This window comes from Aulostomus chinensis, chromosome 13 (assembly GCF_037954235.1).
Source record: "Aulostomus chinensis isolate RoL2024-O1b breed Wild chromosome 13, RoL_Achi_v1.0, whole genome shotgun sequence".
Classification (NCBI taxonomy): domain Eukaryota; kingdom Metazoa; phylum Chordata; class Actinopteri; order Syngnathiformes; family Aulostomidae; genus Aulostomus; species Aulostomus chinensis.
The window spans coordinates 4,055,792-4,072,096 of NC_141332.1; the positions used below are offsets into that span (position 1 = coordinate 4,055,792).

General features: G+C 44.7%; 4 non-coding genes across 4 annotated transcripts; all 4 read right to left on the reverse strand.

The window, feature by feature from the left end:
• Window positions 1-3,147: 3,147 nt before the first annotated feature.
• trnap-agg (transfer RNA proline (anticodon AGG)) lies at window positions 3,148-3,219 on the reverse strand. Its single transcript has one exon. It is a non-coding gene; the product is annotated as a tRNA-Pro (tRNA).
• A 3,208-nt stretch (window positions 3,220-6,427) lies between these two features.
• On the reverse strand, window positions 6,428-6,499 carry trnap-agg (transfer RNA proline (anticodon AGG)). Its single transcript has one exon. It is a non-coding gene; the product is annotated as a tRNA-Pro (tRNA).
• Window positions 6,500-12,748: 6,249 nt separating this feature from the next.
• Window positions 12,749-12,820, reverse strand: trnap-agg (transfer RNA proline (anticodon AGG)). The gene has a single exon. It is a non-coding gene; the product is annotated as a tRNA-Pro (tRNA).
• A 303-nt stretch (window positions 12,821-13,123) lies between these two features.
• Window positions 13,124-13,195, reverse strand: trnap-agg (transfer RNA proline (anticodon AGG)). The gene has a single exon. It is a non-coding gene; the product is annotated as a tRNA-Pro (tRNA).
• Window positions 13,196-16,305: the final 3,110 nt, after the last annotated feature.

Below are 16,305 nucleotides of genomic sequence, written 5' to 3' on the forward strand. Positions count from 1 at the left end.
TCTATCATCCCACCTGTCTTGTTTCCTTCTCCAGACAAAAGGCAGCAGCCAACGATGTTCATGCTGCACTTAGGCAGGCTTCACCGTGCTGTCTGGAAACTGGCAACTGGTGGCAACATCACAACTGTTGGAACGAGCTTGAACTGTTGCAGACACTCCACCCCCCCCCCACCCCCCCCCCCCCCCCCCCACACACACACACACACTGCCTTGTCCGGTCACCTCTGTCTCCTTATCTTCACCACTTGCAGGATTATGCAGCCGAGATATATGAAGAGAGCCAGCAACACTTGCTACAATCATCACACTCACCATCTTCATCAGCAACATCAACATTCCTTGTTCTCCAAAATGAAGCTGGAATGAAAAAATAAATCCTCCTCACCTATCAAACTTCCCCTTTGATACGATACTGTGACATCACTGTCATATTAATGTCATCGTCAGGTTTTGATGGTCCTCAGTCTGTCTAAATTCTGCCGTGATACTTTGGTGTGACAATGTTTTCTCACTCTTCCTGGTTCATTGTGAGGATTCAGCATTCAACATTTCTTAGCAGCTCACGTGCACACATTTCCAGGTAGATGGGAGTTTAGAAAACAAACAGGATTTGTGGGTACACACATATGAGGGTATTGTTGGTCATAAGCACGTTCTGTTTTGACCACTAGTTTAATAAATGAGGCCTCAGGTGAGCCAGCAGTTTAACTCACTTGCAAAAGCTGTGTCTCATGTTGCAGATTTATATCAAAATAAGTGGAATGCACAGACTTTGGTTAAGATTTAACCTGAAGCAGTTAAAAACTTGGGCGGCACAGTGGTGCAGTGGTCAGCACTGTTGCCTCACAGCAAGAAGGTTCCGGATTCAAGCCCCGGCTGGAGCACAGGATCTGTGAGTGTGAATGGTTGTCTGTGCATATGTGTTGGCCCTGTGATGGACTGGCGACCCATCCAGGGTGAACCCCGACTCTTGCCCTAAGTCTGCTGGGAGAGGCTCCACCCCCCTCCCCCCACGACCCTGAACAGGATAAGTGGAAGAAAATGGATGGATGGAAATTAAAAACTCATCCAGAGACACATGCACACAGATTTCAACTGACAAAAATGATTTGGGATTATAGTTACACTTGAAAAACAAATGCTGTAAAACTATGTTCCAATAAAGACCCTGGAAAAGCACACTACAATACTTTTTTAACCACAGCATGCAGCACTGTGCTAACAGTCACGCGCTCTCGTTGGTCCCTGAACAGCTGGGACTTAAATACTTTGCTCTGGGCCATGTTGACGACAGAATCTGTCACTGTGCCTCCAGATTTCACACAGGCTTGGAGTCAGTTTTGGGTCTGTTTGCCCAGAATCCAACACACCCATTAGATGAGGGATTTCTACTTGAATTTGTAAAATTCTGGAAAAATGACATTTGGAACATCTCAGGAACAACATTTCTCCTTATCCAGCTGGATTAATTGAAAATTGAGCCCACAATGCATGAAACATTGTGTGTGTGTGTGTGTGTGTGTGTGTTTTTATGTGTTCTAAATTCTTGCTGAACCTACGTTTTAATTTTTATGCAAAAAAAGGAATTTGTGTTATTAATTTAATCGTCTAGGATTTACAGATCCGAAGTAGTCAACTATCGTAAAGTTCGTTCTGGACTCATTCCATTTTGTGTTTTGCATGATGATTTTTTGCTTGCTTTTTCTTGTGTTCTGATCTGCTTCAACTCAGTTCCTGATTAATTTTGAAAGAATTTTCCTCATGTCTTGTTGTGTGCCTGCCTGCAGGTCTGCAGTAGACAAGCCATATTACTTGGAAACACTTTTGACATCATGGCAGTTGTTTTTATTGGTCTTTTTTAATCTGTGTTTCACAAACCTACATCCAAAAATTGGCATTATGCAATCGTATATAATACATATAGCTTTACAGGGAAACAGAAAAGCATTATAGTGGGCAATCCCTCCATTCATCTGTCCATCCCCCCATCGATAGTCAACTGGTTCTTCTTCAGTTTAAGGGTAGGTTGTGGGAGCCATTGCCCTGCTTTCTAACTTTATGAATTCTGAGAATGTCACGACCTAAGAAGAGCATTAGAAGAGCCCCTTGGATTTCATGACTGAATTCTAAACAGGGTTCCACGTTTCATCGCCCCCACAGGTCGGTGCATTATTCCATCCGTTTGTCCTCAATTTGTTGAAATACGTTCAGACGAATGCTTTTAGAAGGACAACAGGACACCTTCCACCTGATCAAGTGTGTCTATACGAAGCAACATCATGATGACGCAGCACCAAAATTGCAATAACAGACAGAATCATAGAGCTTATGTTGAGGACCAGTTATGATGCCATGATGGGTCGAACTGCAGTCAAAAATAAATTCCTGGAGAAAAAAAAACACTCACTGTACCTTTGTAAGATGAAAACATTTCCCTGTGGATTTCTACAAAATGGCACATCAACAACAGTTTAGGCAAACTGTTTTGGTCATACGATGTACCTCTCCAGCATGAAGCCATGGTTCCTGAGCAGCAGGGCTCGTCTGGGATTGGAATCCAGGATCTCTCACACCCAAGGCAAGAATCACACCCCTAGACCAACGAGCCTGCAACAATGATAGAAATTTGAAAAAAGGGTTCCATCTTTCATCGTTCCTACAATTACCTGTATTGTTCCATCCATTTTCCTCTGCCTTCCAGGTCAGTTGGCACTGGTTGGACTCCCTGCAGTCTCCCAAGTACTCATCAGTGGATCATCACCTGTCAATCAAAATGTTTTGCTCTCCATTAGAATCAACAAGTTCAACCCTCTCTCCTCAGTTTGTTGAAATGAGGTCAGATGAATGCTTCTTGATGGGTACCAGGACACCTTCCACTTGATCAGGTAACCTACACCAAGCAACATCATCATGATGCAACACCAAAATCCCTTACACTGATAGTTTCATGGAGGGTACATTAGGTATTTTGTATAAATCATGATGTGTAGATTGCAATTAAGATAAGTTCCTGAGGAAGAGGATGTTCTCTTTCACCTCTTGATGAAAGCTCCTCATGAAATTCTAACAGTTAGAAGGTGAACAGTAGTTTGTTGAAACATTTCCAAGGAAAGATTGAGAGACAAAGGAATTAATTTGCAAGGACGTGGGCTCGTCCGGGATTTGAACCCGGGACCTCTCGCACCCTAAGCGAGAATCATACCCCTAGACCAACGAGCCTGAAGGAGCACTGTAAATGTGGTCAGATGAAAGTTTCTCAGTGAATGATAGGACACCTTCCACCTGATCAGGTAAGACTATTCCAAGCAACATCATGATGCACCACCAAGATTTCTTAAACTGTTAGTTTTATGGAGCTTCTCTCCGTCTTGATCTCTGTCCCTCTCTTTCCTTCTGTATATCGATGCACCACTAAAATTTCTATGAAGCTTATGTTAAGTTAGACAGCAGGAGGGAAGGTGTACTGTTCCAAACATTTTCACATTTATCAGTCCACAACAAAGCCCGGCTTTGCAAGGACGTGGGCTCGTCCGGGATTTGAACCCAAGACTTCTCGCACCCTAAGCGAGAATCATACCCCTAGACCAACGAGCCTGTCTCAAGTACTAATGATGATTCCCCTTGCATTTCATGACTGACTTCGAAACCAGGGTTCCACTTTTCATCGCCCCCCCAGGTCACTGTATTGTTCCATCCAACTGTCACTGCATTCCAGGTCAGTTGGCCTGGACTGGACTCCCTGCAGTCTCAAAAGCACTCATCTTACTGATCTTTACCAGTCCATGAAAATATTTTGCTCTTTTAGATTCACCAAACTCAACCCTCTGTCCTCAATTTGTTGAAATACGTTCAGACGAATGCTTTTAGAAGGACAACAGGACACCTTCCACCTTATCAAGTATGTCTATATGTTAGAGCTTATGTTGAGGACCAGTTATGATGCCATGATGGATAGAACTGCAGTCAAAAAGAAATTCCTGAAAAAAAAAACAACTCACTGTATCTTTTTAAGATGAAAACATTTCCCTGTGGATTTCTACAAAATGGCACATCAACAACAGTTTAGGCAAACTGTTTTGGTCATACGATGTACCTCTCCAGCATGAAGCCATGGTTCTTGAGTAGCAGGGCTCACGTGGGATTGGAATCCCGGACCGCTCAAACCCAAAGCAAGAATCACACCCCTAGACCAACGAGCCTGTCTCAAGTATTAATGATGGTTCCCCTTGGATTTCATGACTGACTTCTAAACAGGGTTCCACTTTTCATCGCCCCCACAGGTCGCTGTATTGAAGCCATGGTTCCTGAGCAGCAGGGCTCGTCTGGGATTGGAATCCAGGATCTCTCAAACCCAAAGCAAGAATCACACCCCTAGACCAACGAGCCTACAATTACCTGTATTGTTCCATCCATTTTCCTCCGCCTTCCAGGTCAGTTGGCACTGGTTGGACTCCCTGCAGTCTCCCAAGTACTCATCAGTGGATCATCACCTGTCAATCAAAATGTTTTGCTCTCCATTAGAATCAACAAGTTCAACCCTCTCTCCTCAGTTTGTTGAAATGAGGTCAGATGAATGCTTCTTGATGGGTACCAGGACACCTTCCACTTGATCAGGTAACCTACACCAAGCAACATCATCATGATGCAACACCAAAATCCCTTACACTGATAGTTTCATGGAGGGTACATTAGGTATTTTGTATAAATCATGATGTGTAGATTGCAATTAAGATAAGTTCCTGAGGAAGAGGATGTTCTCTTTCACCTCTTGATGAAAGCTCCTCATGAAATTCTAACAGTTAGAAGGTGAACAGTAGTTTGTTGAAACATTTCCAAGGAAAGTTTGAGAGACAAAGAAATTAATTTGCAAGGACGTGGGCTCGTCCTTCCAGAATCTCTTTGACCGCAAGCGACAATCACACCCCGAGACCAACGAGCCTAAGAGGAGTACTTGCTATGGTTCCCCCAAGGATTCCATGACTGAATATTTTTCAGGGTTCCACTTTTCATCGTCCCCCACAGTTAGCTGTGTTGTTCCATTCATTTTTCACTGTATTCCAGGTCAGCTGGCCATGGATGGACTCCCTGCAGTCTCCAAACTACTCATCTTACTGATCTTTAGTATTTTCAGAAAAAAAAAACAAGTCACTGCAAACTTCAGAGTTTACAATGCTTCCCTCTAGAGTTCCAAAGGATGGCATGTCAACAGTAGTTTGGGTGGATTGTTTCAATCTTTCTAATGGGGGTACCACTTGAGGATGAAGGACTGTTTTGTAAGTTTCTGGCCTTGTCATCATGACGTAACACCAAAATTCCTTAAACTGACTGTATCCTCGTGGTTATATTTAGGATTCCACAATAGGTAGAATTGCAGTCAAAAATAAATTCCTGGTAAAAATAATTCATGCATCGTACCTTTGTAAGATAACATCCCCCCGTTGATTTCAACAGGACACTGTGTCAACAGCAGGAACAGACATTTTCAGGGGACACAACATCCCAGAATGAAGCAGTGGTTAATGAGCAGCAGGGCTCATCCGTGATTTGAACCCAGGACCTCTCACACCCGAAGTGAGAATCATACCCCTAGACCAGCGAGCCTGACACAAGGGTACCTCTTGGTTCTCCATTGTTGACATGGCTGAAATTTGAACAGGGTTCCACATTTTCATGCAAAATATCAGAGTGAAGCAGTGGTTTGGGAGCTTCGGGGCTCATAGCCTGGGCAAGCAAGTGAAGAGTAGTTTGGGTTGGTTATTCCAACATTTTCAAGGTATAATTTATTCCAGACCACATAACTGCCTTTCAAGGACATGAGTTTGTCCGGGATTTGAACTCGGGACCTGTCACATCCACAGCGAGAATCAGACCCCTAGACCAACGAGCCTGAAAGAAGATGTTTTCTTGGTTCTCCCTTGTTGACATGGCTGAAATTTGAACAGGGTTCCATCTTTCATCGTCCCCACAGTTGGATGTGTTGTTCCATCCATTTTCCTCTGCCTTCCAGGTCAGTTGGCACTGGTTGGACTCCCTGCAGTCTCCCAAGTACTCATCAGTGGATCATCACCTGTCAATCAAAATGTTTTGCTCTCCATTAGAATCAACAAGTTCAACCCTCTCTCCTCAGTTTGTTGAAATGAGGTCAGATGAATGCTTCTTGATGGGTACCAGGACACCTTCCACTTGATCAGGTAACCTACACCAAGCAACATCATCATGATGCAACACCAAAATCCCTTACACTGATAGTTTCATGGAGCTTGCAGTAGGTATTCAGTAAGGTTCCATGATGCATAGAATTACAGTAAAAATAAATTCCTGAAAAAAAGTCTGTTCCCTCCAGCCTTGTGAGACAGTGCCTGCCTGAGGAGTTTTCAGGGGTCGTAACACAACAGAAGCAGAATGAAACACTCTTCCTGAAGGTTCAGGGCTCGTCCGGGATTTGAACCCGGGACCTCTCGCACCCTAAGCGAGAATCATACCCCTAGACCAACGAGCCTGAAGGAGCACTGTAAATGTGGTCAGATGAAAGTTTCTCAGTGAATGATAGGACACCTTCCACCTGATCAGGTAAGACTATTCCAAGCAACATCATGATGCACCACCAAGATTTCTTAAACTGTTAGTTTTATGGAGCTTCTCTCCGTCTTGATCTCTGTCCCTCTCTTTCCTTCTGTATATCGATGCACCACTAAAATTTCTATGAAGCTTATGTTAAGTTAGACAGCAGGAGGGAAGGTGTACTGTTCCAAACATTTTCACAGGATGTATCAGTCCACAACAAAGCCCGGCTTTGCAAGGACGTGGGTTCGTCCGGGATTTGAACCCAAGACTTCTCGCACCCTAAGCGAGAATCATACCCCTAGACCAACGAGCCTGTCTCAAGTACTAATGATGATTCCCCTTGGATTTCATGACTGACTTCTAAACCAGGGTTCCATTTTTCATCGCCCCCACAGGTCACTGTATTGTTCCATCCAACTGTCACTGCATTCCAGGTCAGTTGGCCTGGACTGGACTCCCTGCAGTCTCAAAAGCACTCATCTTACTGATCTTTACCAGTCCATGAAAATATTTTGCTCTTTTAGATTCACCAAACTCAACCCTCTGTCCTCAATTTGTTGAAATACGTTCAGACGAATGCTTTTAGAAGGACAACAGGACACCTTCCACCTGATCAAGTATGTCTATATGTTAGAGCTTATGTTGAGGACCAGTTATGATGCCATGATGGATAGAACTGCAGTCATAAATAAATTCCTGGAAAAAACAAACACTAACTGTATCTTTTTAAGAAAAAAACATTTCCCTGTAGATTTCTACAAAATGGCACACGGTGGTGCAGTGGTCAGCACTGTCACCTCACAGTAAGACGGTTCTGGGTTCGTGTCCTGGCTCGGGCACAGGATGTTTCTGTGTGGAGGCTCCCTGTGCCTGCGTGGGTTCTCTCTGGTACTCCAGCTTCTTCCCACCGTCCAAAGACATGCAACTGGGGACGAGGCTGATTGGCTACTGTAATTTCACTGTCGGTGTGAATGGTGCTATCTATGTGTTGGCCCTGACAACCCATCCAGGGTGAAACCCATGTCTTGCCCATAGCCACTGGGATAGGCTCAGGCCCCCCTCCTTCCTTAACAGAAAGAAATGGAAGAAAATGGCATTTCAACAACAGTTCTGGCAAATTGTTTTTAAAAAAAATTTGTGCAAAATATCATTCCAGCATGAAGCAGTGGTTTGGGAGCTTCCGGGCTCGTAGCCTGGGCAAGCAAGTGAAGAGTAGTTTGGGCTGATTATTCAGACGTTTCCAAGGGATGATTTACTCCAGACCAAATAACTGCTTTGTAAAAGGACTTGGGCTCTTCCAGGATTTGAACCCAGGACCACTCACACCCAAAGCAAGAATCAGACCCCTAGAGCAACGAGCCTGAAAGAGAGATGCAACTTGGTTCTTGCTGGCTGACATGGCTGAAATTTGAACAGGGTTCCACTCATCTCCATTCCACTCACTCATCTATGGATCATCAGTGATATTAAGTGTTTTTCTGTTGTCTTATATATTATCTTTTAATAATACCTTGTACTCACGTACACTTATAAGTCAAGCATATACATGATATAAGCTTACGTAGATCTAAAGTCAAATGTTCTTGGAATGTGTGTCTGTGTTATCTTCACCATTTGTGAGTCCCTTCCTGTTGTTGGAACGGTGTCAACTGGTCTGAGTGCTCAGGAGATTTGTGGGACCCCCTTGTAAAACCCCTTTTACTACTTCCAGATGTTCAAGAGGTCAAATAAGGTGACTTGCAGCTAAGTCTTTGATTCTGCCTGGGATGCATGAGCAGGAGATCCCGGATCCGTCTGTAACATTGAAGAAGTACACTGATGAACTAAATACAGTGTTGGATCTTTTCCTACCTCTTTGGGAACTGCCACAGAAACATCTTTATTACAATCACCTGTCAATCAAAATATAATAGCAAACTGACTTAAGTCTGACTGAAGTTTAACTCAGTGCAGTGCAGCTCTTGAAGAGAGGGGGAAAAGTCCTGTACATGAGGCAGCCTGCTGATCTCGGAACCTTTTTTTCCCCTATCATACAACGTACACGTGTACATGATGAAAAGTGCCCTCTGTGAACATGTAACCTAGAGATTTTTGTACACATGACAATACTCATGACTGTGGTGCATATCAGACATTTTCAAGCCTGGAGGAAATAAACATAAGCTCTATACTCGATGAATTTCACGACTGTGTTGTTGTGATTATCAGCTTCTTCTGAATGCTTTTTACGTAGTTCAAGCTCTTATTGATCATGGCATGGGTTCTCGGTGTTGAAACGAATTTCATATTGCTTCCTGTTACCACTTCCCCTGAAAAACAAAGCCTTGCCCATAAAGACTTTGTCACCACAGCATTCACAATGTTTTTTTAATCTATCAAGAGAGTTTAGTGTGTAGCAGAAACATTTACAGGATTTAATGCTAAAAAGTATTTTCCGAACATGAACGTAACATTACATTTGCTGAAATGTAGCTTCGAACCACTGTTGTCTGGTTTAAAGCTCATTTTATTTAATCTAGTCCCTTGCTGGAAAACTTCATGACGTGCCAATGCCCTCGTACATGAAAATCAGGCAGTGAACAAAGCACAAGTCCATGGGACGTATTGCGCTGTAGCTTGAGCTCACCTAACTCTGACAAGGAGCAACAGTATTGCTAATGTTACCGACACAATCATTTAAAAGTTTCTGTGGCTACAAATACGCCCTGGCACTCGCCCCGTCTCTCTAATTGCACAGGCTGCTAACGAACCTGGTTAGCAGCATACGCGGTGAATGTTTTCCTCACCACAGTTGCAGCTAACCTGCTCAAATCAAAAGGAGAAGTATTTACATGCAGAGAAAAAAAGACATTTCCAAAAATAATTTACTCCTGAAAGACAGAAAAGGAGCCTGAAAGAGTATTTTACTATGGACATTGGACTCCTCCCTCCTCGAGACTGACGGTGAGCGTGTTACGTCATTTCCTGCCTGTAATACTGTCACTGTGTTGTTCGACTCTCTCAATCCTCCCTCAGGTGCACTGCTAACTTAATCGCTTTAAGCACCACTGTATACGACGTTTTGGTGTAATACAGAGGTTTCTGTCGCTTAACTCTTTAGCAGGACTTTGCTCTGAAATTCCTCGTTCTATTTGTTATATTTGCCACAGGTCCGCTAGCTCACCTTAGCAAACTAGCTATGGCCGCTCTCTCTCTTTCCGCCTCTCCCCCCACCTCTCCCTCCCTCTCCTGCTCCATGTGCCAGATGTTTAGTTACTCCTCTGCCTCCTTTAGTGATAATGGTACGTGTAAAAAGTGAAGTTTGTTTGTAGTCCTGGAGGCGAGGCTTAGTGAGTTAGAAACTCGGCTCCGCACCATGGAGGCTAGCGCTAGTCCTTTACCTTCAGGAGCTACTCAGTCCACCTTAGTGGGTGCGGAGCCACCTAGCCTAGCCACCGCTAGCAGCTCCCCCGCAGCCGGGAACTAGCCAGTCCCGCTGGGTGACATCACGAGGGAAACCAAGACACAGTAAGCCCGTGTTTGCCCACCAACCCCTTCATGTTTCCAACCGCTTTTCCCCACTCAGCGACACACCCGCTGAGAGTGAAATTCTTCATGTCGGCTCTGTTGCTCGCAGCCCCGCTGTGAAGCCAACATCAGTCATTGGCAGTTCTGTTCTCCGCAACGTGAAGGTGGAGACTCCAGCGAGCATAAAGTGCATCCCAGGGGCCAGAGCGGGCGACGTTGAGGCAAATCTAAAGCTGCTAGCAAAACGTAAGGTTAAATACAGTAAGATTGTAATACATGTCGGCGCTAATGACACCCGGCTTCGCCAGTCAGAATTAACTAAAGTTAACATGGCTTCGGTGTGCAACTACGCTAAAACAATGTCCAACTCCGTAATTTTCTCTGGCCCGCTGCCCAATTTAGCGAGTGACGACATGTTTAGCAGCATGCGTTCATTCCATCGCTGGATGTCCAGGTGGTGCTTAGATAACAACGTGGCTTACATAGACAATTGGAGCTCCTTCTGGGGAAAGCCTGGTCTGATTCGGAGAGATGGCGTCCATCCTACTTTGGATGGTGCATCTCTCTTATCTAGGAACAGAGGCCAATTTATTAGCAATACTAATCCCTGACAAGCAACCAGAGTTCAGACCAGCAGGCAGAGCTGCAGTTTAACACGCCCCTCTGCTGGTTCCTTCGTGTTGTCACCCACCCAGCCTATAGAAACTGTGTCTGCCCCGAGGCTTTATAAGCCTGCACCCAAATCTGGAGGAGTAATTTATAGCAACTTAGTTAAAATTAAAACCACTGCTCCAGCAAATCAACCCAGTAAAACTATTAAATGTGGTTTGCTTAATATTCGATCTCTCCCATCCAAGTCTCTCCTAGTGAACGATTTAATTACTAATTATCAGATTGGTGTATTAGCACTCACTGAAACCTGAGTGCAGCAAGATGAGTATGTTAGTTAAAATGAATCTTCCCCTACTGGTTACATTAACTACCATGTACCTCGCACCACTGGCAGAGGAGGAGGAGGAGCTGCAATCTATCAGTCAAATTTGGTGCTTAACCCTCGACCTAACAGTCGACCTAACAACATCCTCTTCTTCTAAGAACTCAGAATAAGGTGCAGGAGGACGGTACACCTTATTCTGAGTTCTTAGAGGAAGAGGATGGGCAGAGGATGTTGTTATGATGCCTTGTGAAGCCCTCTGAGACAAACTGTTGGTGAAAATGGGCTCTACAAATAAAATTGCCTTGCCTTGCCTATGGTTGCCCCTGCATGCCATAACTGAAATTTGAACAGGGTTCCATCTTTCATCGTCCCCACAGGTCGCTGTATTGTTCCATCCATTTTTCACTGCATTCCAGGTCAGTTGACACAGGTTGGACTCCCTGCAGTCTCCCCAGCACTCATCTATGCATCATTACCAGTGAATCAAAATGTTCTCAGTTTGTTGAAATAGGGTAGGACGAATGCTTCTTGATGGATGATAGGACACCTTCCACCTGATCAGGTTACACCAAGCAACATCATCATGATGCACCACCAACATTTCTCAAACTGATATCTTTATGGAGCTTATAATAAGTTTGATAAGAATCCACGATGCGTAGAATTGCTGTCAAGACAAATTACTGACTAAAGTCCTATCCTCTTTACCCTTCTGAGACAACAATATTTCCCTCTAGAGTTCCACAGCATGGAAGGAGAGGCTACAGACCTGAAGAGGCTCAAGCTGCCACCTGTAGCACCACCTGCTCACGTCCCCGTCTGTCCATCAGTCTCTTCCCTTTCCCTCCTTCTTGATCTCTGCCCCTCTCTTTCCTTCTGTATATCTATGCACAACTAAACTTTCTACGAAGCTTATATTAAGTATTTCGTAAGATTCCATGATGTGTATAATTGCAGTCAAAATAAATTATTGAAAAAAAGCCTGTTCTCTTTAACAACCAGGTGAAGTTCTATGGGATAGCAGATGAACAGTAGCTTGCATGGATTGTTTCAAACATTTTCATAGGAAGCATTACTCTGTAACAAATGACTGCGTAAGTTCTGGGCTGGTCTGGACATTGAACCCTGGACCTCTCACACCCAAAGCAAGAATCAGACCCCTAGACCAACGAGCCTGAAAGAAGATTTTTCTTGGTTCTCCCTTGTTGACATGGCTGAAATTTGAACAGGGTTCCATCTTTCATCGTCCCCACAGTTGGATGTGTTGTTCCATCCATTTTCCTCTGCCTTCCAGGTCAGTTGGCACTGGTTGGACTCCCTGCAGTCTCCCAAGTACTCATCAGTGGATCATCACCTGTCAATCAAAATGTTTTGCTCTCCATTAGAATCAACAAGTTCAACCCTCTCTCCTCAGTTTGTTGAAATGAGGTCAGATGAATGCTTCTTGATGGGTACCAGGACACCTTCCACTTGATCAGGTAACCTACACCAAGCAACATCATCATGATGCAACACCAAAATCCCTTACACTGATAGTTTCATGGAGGGTACATTAGGTATTTTGTATAAATCATGATGTGTAGATTGCAATTAAGATAAGTTCCTGAGGAAGAGGATGTTCTCTTTCACCTCTTGATGAAAGCTCCTCATGAAATTCTAACGGTTAGAAGGTGAACAGTAGTTTGTTGAAACATTTCCAAGGAAAGTTTCACAGACAAAGGAATTACTTTACAAGGACGTGGGCTCGTCCGGGATTTGAACCCGGGACCTCTCGCACCCTAAGCGAGAATCATACCCCTAGACCAACGAGCCTGAAGGAGCACTGTAAATGTGGTCAGATGAAAGTTTCTCAGTGAATGATAGGACACCTTCCACCTGATCAGGTAAGACTATTCCAAGCAACATCATGATGCACCACCAAGATTTCTTAAACTGTTAGTTTTATGGAGCTTCTCTCCATCTTGATCTCTGTCCCTCTCTTTCCTTCTGTATATCGATGCACCACTAAAATTTCTATGAAGCTTATGTTAAGTTAGACAGCAGGAGGGAAGGTGAACTGTTCCAAACATTTTCACATTTATCAGTCCACAACAAAGCCCGGCTTTGCAAGGTCTTGGGCTCGTCCGGGATTTGAACCCGGGACCTCTCGCACCCTAAGCGAGAATCATACCCCTAGACCAACGAGCCTGGATGTGTACCGTTGCTGCTGTCTTTCATGTACTTCGCATTGCCAAGAGCAGACACAGCCTGTCTCAAAAAGACAGAAAGTGCCTCTCCTGGACTGCTTCCCTGCATGGCTCCCTGTCAAATTCAGAACAGAATTCAAAATTCTCCTTCTAACATACAAAGTCCTCAACAATCAGGCTCCTTCATACCTGGCAGAGCTCCTAGTCCCCTATGATCCAGCTAGAACCCTTCACTCCCAGGATGCGGGGTTACTGTTGGTTCCAGAGCCAGAACCTTCAGCTAACAGGCTCCCCTCCTGTGGGACCGTCTCCCAGTTTCAGTCTGGGATGCAGACACCCTCTCGACCTTTAAGAGCAGACTTAAGACCTCGTTGTTGATCAGGCTTATAGTCAGGACTGCTTAGGCTGGCCCTTAGATCTGCTGCTATAGGCTTAGACTGCGTCCGAATTGCCAAGTAGGTTGGATCGTAGGTCTCAGAGTAGGTCGTAGGCTGTCCGAAACCACAACTGGCGCGAGTTGCGACCTAAATTCCAGCCTAAACACGCCCACATTGTAGGTCGGTTCAGGTGCATCCTACGGAGCAACCTATGGTCCACAATGCACCGTGGACTTCTTCTTCTTGCCCTAAAAACTTGTGGACCCACAAGCCAAGTTTGCACCACCAACAGTCATCCATTCTGATGAACACCAACATTTATAGTCATTTTCGATGTGTTCACACCAAACGCGACACTGTGCGAGCACACCTTTACAGGTGCGTTAATGTGCTTAATAATAGAGAATGAATGAAGAGTGCGCTCAGAGTGGAGTGCAGTACGACAGTCAGGCCAGCAGGTGGGGCTTTCAATGGTGCCGTCTACCTAATTGCTGTATCTGTGCTCTGCCAGCAGAGGTCGTGCTTCACCACCAATCTTCTAAGGTGTCTGAATGGTGCCGCCGTGTTTAGGTTGTAGGAGTAGGACGTAGCTGTAGGTCGTAGCAGTAGGATGTAGGTTGCCACTTGGCAATTCGGACGCAGCCTTAGACTGCTGGGGGATCTCCCATGGTGCACTGGGCTTCTCTCTCCTCCTCTGTCCTCCTGTATGTGGTATACAGAAATCATAACTCATTTTCTTCTCCAGAACCTTCAGGCTCCCCTCATCCCAGATCCTGGGTGCTGCTGGAGGAGGCTACAGACCTGAAGAGGCTCAAGCTGCCACCCGTAGCTCCCACTCTTTCCTTCTGTATGTTTGTCTTCCTCCATTGTCTGTCTTTGTCTCTGTCCCGCTCTCCTGCTCTCTTTCCCCCCAACCGGTCAAAGCAGACGTCCATCCCCACTGATCCTGGATCTGCTCCACGTTCCTGCCTGTTAAAAGGAAGGTTTTCGTCACCACTGTTGCAGGATGTGCTTGCTGATGGAGAATTGTTGGGTGTAGATTCATTGAAGGAGTGAGGTGCTGGACCTGCTCTACTAGTAAAGAGTCATGAGAGAACTTTTGTTGTGATTTGGTGCTAGACAGATAAAATGAACTTGACTTCCACCTGATCAGGTAAGGCTATACCAAGCAACATCATCATGATGCACCACTACATTTCCTATGGAGCTCATATGAAGTATTTGGTAAGATTCCATTATGCATAGAATTACAGTCAAAATAAATTCTTGAAAAAAAAAAGAAGTTCTCTTAAATAACCACTAATACCTTGTTGAGTTCTATAGGATAGCAGGTGAACAGCAGTTTGGCTCAATCATTTTCATGGGACGCTTTCATCCAGAACAAAGAACGACTTCATGAAGTTCTGGGCTGGTCTGGGATTTGAACTCAGGATCTCTCGCCCCTTTAGCGAGTATCATACCCTTAGACCAACAAGCCTAGAAACATCTTTGCTTCTGGTTGCCCTTGGATGAGTTCCAGTTTTCATCGCCCCCCCAGGTCACTGTATTGTTCCATCCAATTGTCACTGCATTCCAGGTCAGTTGGCCTGGACTGGACTCCCTGCAGTCTCAAAAGCACTCATCTTACTGATCTTTACCAGTCCATGAAAATATTTTGCTCTTTTAGATTCACCAAACTCAACCCTCTGTCCTCAATTTGTTGAAATACGTTCAGACGAATGCTTTTAGAAGGACAAGAGGACACCTTCCACCTGATCAAGTATGTCTATATGTTAGAGCTTATGTTGAGGACCAGTTATGATGCCATGATGGATAGAACTGCAGTCAAAAAGAAATTCCTGAAATAAGTCCATTCACTGTATCTTTCCCTGTAGATTTCTACAAAATGGCATGTTTGGGTGGATCGTTTCAAACATTTTCATGGGACGCATCTCTCCAGAATGAAGCACTGCTTGATGAGGTTACAGTGAGACGCCAGTTTGCATATCCAACCGCATACAAGTCCGTTCACCCGGGAAATTTCAAACGGGGATGAACCAGTCTTGTTTCAGCACCAACCAAGAAATTGAATTGAAGGCTCAGACCAGACTCACTGCAGTTTTGGAGAAACGACTGCTGCGGCCCTGACTTGTTTCTCAGAGAGGAAGTGGAGACATTATGAGTCAGCTTAACCCCCCCCCCCCCTTCTTTTTCCTCGTCTAAACCACTGCACTTTTCCTTCATCCCAGCAATATACACCCCAGGTCAGGACGAGCTGTGACGTTTTACTTCCGACATGTAGACTTGACTATTTTTTTTTTAATCACAGCCAATATTTCCCCTGAAGACTCCATAAAGTTGACAACAGGAGAAAACACAGTGTTTTTACAGGTGCTCGACATTAAATCATTATTATGTCTCAAAACCAAAAGACGTGAGCTTCATTTTGAGGGATTACAAACATGCTCTTTAGGATTCAGCTCAGCCTCAACTATGGCAGATCTACTGGGACAAAAAGCCCAGCAGAGCAGATGTGAACAACATGTTGGGATGAAGCACTGCTCTGCTGAGGCAGCGTGTGTGTGTGTGTGTGTGTGTGTGTGTGTGTGTGTGTGTGTGTGTGTGTGTGTGTTTCTACCAATGTGTAGCTGTCAGCTTGTATTATCGCAGCACTTTTTGATGACAAACCACTCATGATTGGTTGTTCAAGGGTCGCCGCGTGGAGATGACAAGGTCACCATCCTAAACCTGAGAG